Raw genomic sequence first — 11,520 nt, 5'->3', positions numbered from 1 at the left:
CTTTCATGTGATTACAATCGAAGGACGGTTCAATTTGATTTTAGACAATAACAACTAGTTTTTATAAAAGAAAAAAAGAAAGAAGTGAAATCTTTACAAAAGAAAAAAGAAAGAAGTGCGTCTATTAATTATAAAATATATTAATTTTTTTTTAATAAAATGTTGTATCAATATTAACATTTTATTTTTGATATATAATATGTACAAATATAATATTGTGTACTTTTAATTTATGAATCCTTCTCATATATTTTCTCATAAATTCCTAGAAATTTTTTTCCTTCTTAATTACAAACTTAGTTATTTAAATGTATTCTCAGTTTCTTTTTTTAAAATATCTAAATTTTATATATACTGATCAGAACATCTCCGAAGAGTATTCACCTGCAATGACACAAGTTTTATTTATTTATTTATTTTTATTTTCATAATTAAGAACAAAAATCCCTACTATATGAAATAAAAGAATTTTAAAAACTCACAAAAGAAATCTAGTAGATGCTATGCTACTATTTTTGGAAGGTTATAATTATAATATGCATTGTTCAGTCAACTCGGCAGAATTCATGTCATGGCTTTCTGGTTCTAAGTAATCATGCATTGCTATTCTTGTAGCTTCTTTTTACCATCGTTAGAACTCCATTTGTCTGCCGCACCTCTCATTGCAGCATTTCCTTTCCTTGAGCTCATTGCGTGATGTCATATACCGTAGGCCGAAGAGCTTCTACAGTTCTACGTCTACCTGCACCCACGCCTGGGCTCCCGCTTTCAAACAATGCAAAGCCCGTTAGTGAATAATTGGGCCGGACCTGGAGCCCACCTGCATGCTCGAATCCAAACCCATGTACAAAACAAATCAATTGTTAAGAGATGGTGTTTTGAGTTTCATTGCAGAGGGAATGAATCAAGTGTCCGTCATTTCTAATTATGCTCAATTCACTCTTTTGCCCGTCTCTTGGCACAGCAGTTAGTATTATAACAAAGTAGTATATAGGATAGAGTCACATGTACCGTTAAGCCTCCAACAATTTATACCTTTAATCTCTTGATTTTGAAATTCGAGATATAATGTGGATGGACATGCTCTCCCAATTATTATAGAAAATAGTAAGATCAAATCAAAGCTTAGAAATATAAGAGTCAGAGCCGACAATCACCTTGTTTTGTGACTGGCTGTATATAGTGAGTTTTATCTATTTGAGAATCAACTAAATAAACATGACACACATGCGCGCGCGCACGCGAAAGTCAAGTCATTTATGAAGGCACAAATAAGCTTACAAATTTTCTACAGCAACTAGCATGAGTTCAAGATATATTCTTAAAAAGTTAATATCACTGGTTTAGGCAATGGAGCTGGGATTGACCTCCAGCTAGTCATTTAGGTGAAGTTATATGCTTACAAATTTCCAATAGCAACTAGCACAAGTTCAAGAAATCTTCTTAAAAGGTTAATAGCGACTGGTTCAGGCAATGGGGCTGGAATTGACCTCCAGCTAGTCACTTAGGTGAAGTTACATGCTTACAAATTTCCAATATCAACTAGCACAAGTTCAAGAAATCTTCTTAAAAGGTTAATAGCGACTGGTTCAGCCAATGGGGTTGGGATTGACCTCCAGCTAGTCATTTAGGTGAAGTTACATGCTTACAAATTTCCAATAGCAACTAGCACAAGTTCAAGAAATCTTCTTAAAAGGTTAATAGCGACCAGTTCAGGCAATGGGGCTGGTATTGACCTCCAGCTAGTCATTTAGGTGAAGTTACAAGCTTACAAATTTCCAATAGCAACTAGCACAAGTTCAAGAAATCTTCGTAAATGGTTAATAGCGACTGGTTCAGGCAACGGGACTGGAATCGACCTCCAGATAGTCATTTAGGTGAAGTTATTTTAGGTTGTAGCTTATTTTGCTAATGCCCTCATCAATTTTCATAAAAAAAACTATTCACTAAAAAAATAAATATCAACATACATGAGAGTAGACAAAAGAAAGTCATTTAAGAAGTGAGCTATAATTTAATAGGAGAAATGTCAGCCATTCTCAGGCTAGTTCTGCACGTACACACTGCCGTTAATACCAGTGAAAAGTGGTAGCTGCTAGCAACAACACCCTGTTTTGTGTTCCATTGGATTTATTTGAGAGGCTTCAATATATGTTTCATTGGTTGCGCCTTTTCTTGCCAGGCAGCCGGAGCACTGCAAAGTTTTATAGTACACTAGTTCTCATTATTTCTATGACCTTGGCCTATTTATAATATCATATTAGATAATGCAAGTAGTAGATTTTCAGTTACTCGATGTTCAGAATAAAGAGGAGGTTTTTTATATGATCTTGAGTAATGGACATTTCATTTTTTTCCCCCAATTACGATTCATTTACTTTTATTCCATTCTTTGCTACCATTTGTTTAGATTCAATGATATAATTGTGGCTTGGATCTAGAAATTTTGTTTACCTTATGTTTGCACTACAAGAAATTCCAAAGATTGGGAAACCACCATATATGCATCAGCAGTGGTTACTAAAACCGCTGGTATAATTAATAGAACTGCTAGCATAGAACCATCTGTAAAACCTATTAACAACAATTTCTAAAGCCTGCTGGTGAAAGGTTTTTACTATGGTTGGTATATGACCAATTCTAACATTGATAATAGTAGTAGGAAGAGCGCCGCTTGAAGTAAAGAAATTGTTGATATATTTCCATAAAACCACCAGTATATGTTATTAAAACCACTGATATATATCATCAAAACCGTTTGATGACGCATAGATCATTAAACTACTGACATAAATTATTAAAATCACTTGCATAGATTATTTAACTTGAAAATTGACTTTTGTTGCGAACCTATAAATTAAAATGATAGAGCGCTATTTTTTTGTTCCAACCTGTACAATTAAAAATTAATTGTATCTGACATTTTTTTTTGTACCATTCATTCACAAAAAGATTTTCAATTCCTGTGAATATATAACATAGTTAAAAAAATGTACGTATAATTACAATAAACACAAATGTAGTCTTAACATTCATATAATCAAAGATCCCAAAATATGGAATGAATTGATGCAGCGTAGGAAGTGATCAGAAGGACTTCTTTTTCTTGGACAAAGAAAACTCGCTTCAGCAAAGAACTGTAAACATAAGAGGCTCAAAACTTTTAAAATAAAATTGAAGTTGTGTTGGATAATATTCCTAAAAGCAGCCACCTTAATAAACGAAGTCCCAAATTCCTAATTAACTCACAGCTTAATAAGTGTAATTCTATATCTATCTTCTCATACCTCTACAGCCGTCTTTACTTCTCCAAAATAAACAGCTTCACCTCCAGATAATAAAAACAGGTCATCAAAGGGTGCAAAAACTTCACTACACGACTAGTGAACTGAAGACATAATTGTTCTTCCATCACGAGCAACATGCTAAAGAGTTTGTACCACAAAGAAAGCAGAGGCACTGTCAAGGCCACTAGTGCGTTCATCAAGAAACAAGAGACGAGGCTCTGTCAGGATTTTACTGCAAGGTTCAATTTCAGAAGTGGCAAAACTTTGACAATGCTAACAAATTCCAGCTCTAAATTGCACATAATTTATGGCACTTAATGAAGTTTCGAATTCAAGTATTCATTTGATTTTTGGTTCAAGATGGTGAGAATTGTTGCAGGGGCTTGTGAACATTCGTCTCTTTTGTTTAGTTTAAGGAAACTTCTGCAAATGCTTGGAGAAACTCCATTGAACATTGTGGCACTAACTAAAAATCTTATCACAGAAAGAGTGGCGTTTATGTTTAATGTACTATTTCAGCATATGTCGATTTTCAACAATTACTTTTGAACTTGCAAATTTTCATGTGAAATTGGAATTTGCAAAGATTCAAAACCTCATACCCTTTGTGCGCAAGATAAACAGGTACTCACCACAGCACCATAGTCTAGTCTCCTCTTTCTTTCATTAAGAAGAACCTTCCCAATCATGATTGTATTTCCAGAGAGTCTACCCGTGGCAATATCTCCAATAAAGCTAATACAAAATTACAATAAAATGCAATTACTACATAGCTAGCAACTTAAAATCAAAGTAAGTAAGTTATGGGTTGGCCTAGTTACTACTACTAGTGAGTGAGATCATTATACATACACAGAAAGGTAATTTTCCCCCTTTAATATCCACTTTTTATTTTATACTAGCGGTAGCACTTTTTCAAATTCATAAACTTCTAAGGAGATAGTGAGAAGTTAAAAACTTAGAATGTGACAATCACGACTCTTCAAGCCTATTGGGGAGGGGGAGTGGGAAAGTGGCGGTGTCAGTATCGAGACACACAGCTGGTATCACATTTTCTTCATTGAGACATTTTCACAAACGCCTAACAGCCATGTTGACACAATCAGACAAATCAATAAGAAACAGAACCCCATTGTCACTCCACCAAATGAGAGAGAGAGAGAGAGAGAGAGAGAGAGAGAGAGAGTACATAAAATCGACGGCGACCAGAAGGGCTTCGAAATGCACGAATCGGTGACGACGACTTGCAGATGCACGAATCGGCGACGGCGACCAGATTAATCGAGGGCTTCGAAACACCTAAGAGCCATGTTGACACAATCAGACAAATCAATAAGAAACAGAACCCCATTGTCACTCCATCAAATGAGAGTGAGAGAGAGAGTACATAAAATCGACGGCGACCAGAAGGGCTTCGAAATGCACGAATCGGTGACGACGACTTGCAGATGCACGAATCGGCATCGGCGATGGCGACCAGATGAATCGAGGGCTTCGAAATGCACGAATCGGTGACGGTAACTTGCAGAATCGACGACGATCCTCTTGTGCACGACGAATCTTAACTAGAAGGCTTTGAATGTGTAAAATTTGGAGGAGAAAATAAAAATCTTTATTGATGCACACAGTATATATATATATAGGAAATAATTGAAAAATGGAAATCGTATTTTTTTATATGAAAAGGGTATATTTTTTCTAATACTCCCCTCAAGTTGGAGTATGGAGATTTATAATACCAAATTTGCGTGATAAATTTTAAAAATGTCCGCAAGCTCAAAATTTTGGTGAAAATATCGGTAAGCTGACTATGGATAGGAATACGCTTAGTGAAAAAAAGGTTAGCCCGTAACTTCTCATGAATAATGTGACAATCGATTTTTATATGGTTTGTACGTTCGTGGAAAATTAGATTCCAAGCAATATGAAAAGTCGTTTGGTTGTCACAATATAAGAGCATAGACTGGGAATGCGGTACTCCATGATCATTTAAAAGAGTTTTGAATCATTAAGTTCACATGTAGTGGAAGCAAGTGCACGGTATTTAACTTCAGCGAAGGGGCGAGATGCTATAGTTTGTTTCTTTGTGCGCCAAGAAATCGAATTAGTGCCCAACTAAATGAAAAAACTAGTGGTGGAGCAGCGAGTGAGGGGACAACTAGCCTAATCCGAATCAGAATAGACTGAGACTTGAAGAGTGTTGGCAGTAGGAAAAAATAAGTCTTGTCCTGAAGAAGTCTTAATGTATCGAAGAACACATACAACAGCATCATAATGTGGCTGTCTAGGCTGGTGTATAAATTGACTGAGAATATTTGCCGAAAACACAATGTCGGGACGAGTGATGGTGAGATAGATCAAACGTCCAACGAGTCGCCGAAACGAACTTAGATCGGAGAGAAGAGCACCATCAGTATTATTGAGCTTGAGATTTTGTTCCATGAGAAAGTGGGCAGGACGAGCACTAAGATGACTGCTATTAGTGAGGATGTCAATAGCATATTTACGTTGATTAAGAAATATGTCAGTGGGAGAACGAGCAACTTTGAGGCCAAGGAAATATTTCAATTTGTCAAGATCCTTTAGTTTGAATTTCTGAGCAAGCATGACTTTAAAAGTGTCAATATCGGAGAGATCATTACCTGCCTTAAGAATGTCATCAAGACAAATAAGAATGAGAGTAAAAGACTAACCCCGAGAGCAGGTGAAAAGAGAATAGTAGGCCTGAGATTGGGTGAAACTCGTAGCAAGTAAAACAGAAGATAATTTAGAAAATCAATTGCGAGAGGCTTGCTTAAGACCATTAAGGGATTTCTGAAGACGACAAACACAAGTCTCCCCTTGTTTGCAATAACCTGGTGGAGGGAGCATATAGACCTTCTCATCGAGGTCACTATGGAGAAAAGCATTGTTGATGTCCAATTAAAGGAGATGCCAATTCCGATTTGCAGCCACTTCAAGAACACACCAGCAGAACATGTTTTGTGCGTGTGCATTTGTTTTGTTATTATAATAAAATTTTCACTATAATAGAGGAAAAAATTATAACAAGACAATCATAAAAAATGCTCACAAACTTAGAGTAAAAGGGATTCCTAAAAGAATCACGATTAAATAAGAATGAGCGAAAGAAGTCATCCGAACGCAGTTACTGTCAGTATTGCAAAATCAGGTCCTCCAAAGCTCTTAAATAGATCTTCACCGTCCAGATCGAAGGTCGACAAATCCAGAATGTGCTCTCCAAATTTTAGCAAAATCGGATCACAAAAGACCTTCCGTTCGTCGAGTTGATAAAGATAGCACAACACACTACTATTGTCTTAGACATAGCCACACACACTTCCATTTCACTGTTGCGACGCTCCAATTTTTTTTTTCCCCTGTAGCGGCACTCCACACTGCCGCTCCCTTTAATTGCCCTAATGGACTTCAAGCACATGGGTTTCCTTTTTTTTTTTTTTTTAATTTACTTATGTGGGTTGGACCCAACAATCTTAACCCCCCCGTAAGCATAATGGCACACTCATGAGGAGAGTTTGCCACCATCACTATAAAAAGGGATCCTAGGAGGAGGTAAACATCTCAATGATATTCACTCATTTTTCACTTACTGTTGCAATTTAAACTTCTTATTCCCTAACTTAAGCATCAGAGTGATCTCCCGGGATACGCCCCAGGTCTTCCAAGTCGTTATTATTTGGTTCCTTTCATGTGATTATGGTTGAAGGACAGTTCAATAAAAGCTATTTGATTTTTGACAGTAACAACTAGTTTTTATAAAAGAAAAAAAGAAAGAAGTGAAATCTTTACAAAAGAAAAAAAGAAAGAAGTGCGTCTATTAATTATAAAATATATTAATTTTTTTTTTAATAAAATGTTGTATCAATATTAACATTTTATTTTTGATATATAATATGTACAAATATGATATTGTGTACTTTTAATTTATGAATCCTTCTCATATATTTTCTCATAATTTCCTAGAAATTTTTTTCCTTCTTAATTACAAACTTAGTTATTAAAATGTATTCTCAATTTCTTTTTTAAAAATATCTAAATTTTATATATACTGATCAGAACATCTCCGAAGAGTATTCACCTGCAATGACACACGATTTATTTATTTATTTATTTATTTTTATTTTCATAATTAAGAACAAAAATCCCTACAATATGAAATAAAAGAATTTTAAAAACTCACAAACGAAAATCTAGTAGATGCTATGCTACTATTATTGGAAGGTTATAATTATTATGCATTGTTCAGTCAACTCGGCAGAATTCAAGTCATGGCTTTCTGGTTCTAAGTAATCATGCATTGCTATTCTTGTAGCTGCCTTGTTTTCTTTTTACCATCATTACAACTCCATTTGTCCGCCGCACCTCTCATTGCAGCATTACGTGATGTCATATACCGTAGGCCAAAGAGCTTCTACGGTTCTACGTCTGCCTGCACCCACACCTGGGCTCCCGCTTTCAAACAATAGAAAGCCCGTTCGTGAATAATTGGGCCGGACCTGGAGGCCACCTGCATGCTCGAATCCAAACCCATGTACAAAACAAATCAATTGTTAAGAGATGGTGTTTTGAGTTTCATTGCAGAGGGAATGAGTCAAGTGTCCGTCATTTCTAATTATGCTCAATTCACTCTTTTGCCCGTCTCTTGGCACAGCAGTTAGTATTATAACAAAGTACTATATAGGATAGAGTCGCATGTACCGTTAAGCCTCCAACAATTTATACCTTTAATCTCTTGATTTTGAAATTCGAGATATAATGTGGATGGACATGCTCTCCCAATTATTATAGAAAATAGTAAGATCAAATCAAAGCTTAGAAATATAAGAGTCAGAGCCGACAATCACCTTGTTTTGTGACTGGCTGTATATAGTGAGTTTTATCTATTTGAGAATCAACTAAATAAACATGACACACACACACACACACACACACACACACACACACAAAAGTCAAGTCATTTATGGGGCTGGAATCGACCTCCAGTTAGTCATTTAGGTGAAGTTATTTTAGGTTGTAGCTTATTTTGATAATGCCCTCATCATTTTTTATAAAAAAAACTATTCACTTAAAAAATAAAAATCAACATACATGAGAGTAGACAAAAGAAGTGAGCTATAATTTAAAAGGAGAAATGTCAGCCATTCTCAGGCTACTTCTGCACGTACACACTGCCGTTAATACCAGGTGAAAAGTTGTAGCTGCTAGCAACAACACCCTGTTTTGTGTTCCATTGGATTTATTTGGGAGGCTTCAATATCTTTTTGATTGGTTGCGCCTTTTCTTGCCAGGCAGCTGGAGCACTGCGAGTTATATAGTACACTAGTTCTCATTATTTCTGTGACCTTTGCCTATTTATAATATCATATTAGATAATGCAAGTAATAGATTTTTAGTTACTCAAAGTTCAGAATAAAGAGGAGGTTTTTTATACGATCTTGAGTAATGGACATTTCTTTTTTTTTTTTTTTCCCCCAATTACGATTCATTTACTTTTGTTCCATTCTTTGCTACCATTTGTTTAGATTCAATGATATAATTGCGGCTTGGATCTTGAAATTTTGTTTACCTTATGTTTGCACTACAAGAAATTCCAAAGATTGGAAAACCACTATATATGCATCAGCAGTGGTTACTAAAACCGCTGGTATGATTAATAGAACTGCTAGCATAGAACCATCTGTAAAGCCTATTAACGACAATTTTTAAAGCCTGCTGGTGAAAGGTTTTTACAATGGTTGGTATATGACCAATTCTAACATTGATAATAGTAGATTATTAAAACCACCGGTATATGACATTAAAACTGATGACATATAGATTATTAAACTGCTGACATAAATTATTAAAATCACTGGCATAGATTATTTAACTTGAAAATTGACTTTTGTTGCGAACCTCTAAATTAAAATGACAGTGTTCCAGCCTGTACAATTAAAAATTAATTGTACCTAACATTTTTTGTACCATTCATTCACAAAAAGATTTTCAATTCCTGTGAATATATAATATAGTTAAAAAGCGTACGTATAATTACAGTAAACACAAATGTAGTCTTAACATTCATATAATCCAAGATCCCAAAATATGGAATGAACATTTTTAAAAATAAACCATAGTGCAGAAGTAAGCAAAAAATAAATTGTATAACGACATGTTCTTCAAAATTTAAACATTTCCAGTTAAAGACTAAGACGAACTGATTTCCTTGTAAGACTGATTGAATGAGTTCCAAGTAGCTAGATAAAGCAACCACCCATTGTTCTCCAAAACTATCAGATGCTTCAAAATGCCTCTCCAACTCTCTTTTTCTCCAAAAATTAATCAAGCACTTGAAAATGTTTCTCCAACTCTCTTTTTCTCCAAAACTAATCAAGTGCTTCAAAATGCTTCTCCAACTGTCCTCTTTACATAACGGAAAATAAAACATAAGAGAATACTACAATAGAATATTCATAGATTTACTTAAGAACAAAAAAATACCTCAGAAAATACCAATCTCCAAACCAATTTAATGTTGCATCCTTTGCCATGAACACAACTTGTAATATATAAAGGAAAATAAGAAAGAGGCATTTTACTAGCATATAAACAAAATAAGTAGTGCTTATATAGTGGTAAAAGTAGTTTGCCACTTCAGCTATTTCACTAAGATAAAATAAAAGTATATGATAGTCTTGATGGATCCATACCCAGTCAGAGCAGACGGCTACTGCTCCTTTAACATCTACGGCGCCGGCTGCTCCTCCGTCACCCTTTGCTGCTCCACCTACTCTACCGGACATGTTGACATTAAGCCACCGGCCGTTGAATTTTTTGCTCCCCCTTGTATATATATATATGTGTGTGTGGAGTTGTGATATATGTGAAGTGAGAAGTGAGTGTGGTGAGTTGCAGCGTGCATAAGAGAGTTGAGTGATTGTATCTTCCTCCTCCTCTGTATTTTTCCCAGTACATAGTAATCTCTCGCTCCCGTGGATGTAGGCCGGAATTTGGCCGAACCACGTAACTCTGGTGTCAATATTGGTATGTGTGTGCTTTATTTATTTTTATCCATTAATTACTTGATCTGTAAAACCCCAACAAAGTGGTATCAGAGCGTATTGTTGGAGTAGAATTTCACATCGGAGAAATTTCCTTGATTTTTGAGCCTCTGTCCAGTAGTTCAAAATTTAATTTTGAGGCCACCACCGAACTCCTCTCATCCATACGAAGCTAACAGTGTCAACCGGAGCTCCAAACAGCATCAGAAGACGTCGCACGCGCCCACACGCGCCACCAACGTCCAGGGGACGTTTCCACGCGCCCACATGGGCCGGCTACTCTTCGGGAAGTAGCGTCACGCGCTTTCACGCGCCGGCGAATGTCTGGCGCACATTCGCAGGAGGAAGACGACGCCACGTCAGCGCCACGTCGCCGGGACTCGCGTCGCGTCAACGTCCAGTCAGCCTGACGCGTCAGCGCCACGTCGCTGACCACGTCAGCGGCCACGTCATCCGAGACCCACGCCAGTCAGCGACACGTGGCGCCTAGTCAGCACCCCCAGTCAACGCCACGTCAGCAGCTGAGTCACCTGCCACGTCAGCTCGGGTCCCACGCCACGTCAGCAGTGGACCCCATAGTGGGCCCAAACGCCACGTCAGCATAAGTTGACCAAGAGTTGACTAATTTTGACCAAAGTTTGACCAGGCTTTTCAAGGCCATTCCAGGTCCGTTTTTCGAACAACTTAAGCCATTTCCAAGGTTTTCGACCGTTCCGGACGCAACCGTACATTCGGTTTCTTGAGATTCTGCCCCTATTTTTCTGTACAAGCAAGTTAGTGCTTAAAATCAATGGAGGAGTCAGACTCGGGTACTATGATCAAGCTCACAGCCTCCAATTACACTCTGTGGAGGTCTCGGATGGAGGATCTCCTTAATTATAAGGATCTGGCAGACCCTTTGGATTATAAAGGTATGAAACCAGATTCCGTCAAAGATGATGATTGGAGAAGAATGAATAGGAAGACCATTGGTCAAATCAGACAATGGATTGACCACAAGGTATATCATCACGTCGCACAAGAGACTGATGCTTATAGTCTTTGGGAGAAGCTGGAAAACATGTACCAGGCCAAGACTGCCCGCAACAAAGCCATGTTAATGAGACGGCTTGTTAATCTGAAGTTAAAAAGCGGGACCTCTATAGCTGAACATACTAGTGAGTTCCAAAACC

General features: G+C 37.0%; 1 long non-coding RNA gene across 1 annotated transcript; it reads right to left on the bottom strand.

Annotated features, from left to right (window-relative positions):
- Positions 1 to 379: 379 nt before the first annotated feature.
- On the bottom strand, positions 380 to 4,990 carry LOC131154073 (uncharacterized). The gene is made up of 4 exons (XR_009136319.1): positions 4,675 to 4,990; positions 4,477 to 4,586; positions 3,920 to 4,022; positions 380 to 820 (listed from the first exon to the last, which is right to left on the bottom strand). It is a non-coding gene; the product is annotated as an uncharacterized LOC131154073 (long non-coding RNA).
- Between the last annotated feature and the right edge of the window lie 6,530 nt (positions 4,991 to 11,520).

This window comes from Malania oleifera, chromosome 4, assembly GCF_029873635.1.
Source record: "Malania oleifera isolate guangnan ecotype guangnan chromosome 4, ASM2987363v1, whole genome shotgun sequence".
Taxonomy (NCBI): Eukaryota; Viridiplantae; Streptophyta; class Magnoliopsida; order Santalales; family Ximeniaceae; genus Malania; species Malania oleifera.
Note: the sequence above shows the minus strand (reverse complement) of the source record. Positions and strands in the feature narration are given on the sequence as shown.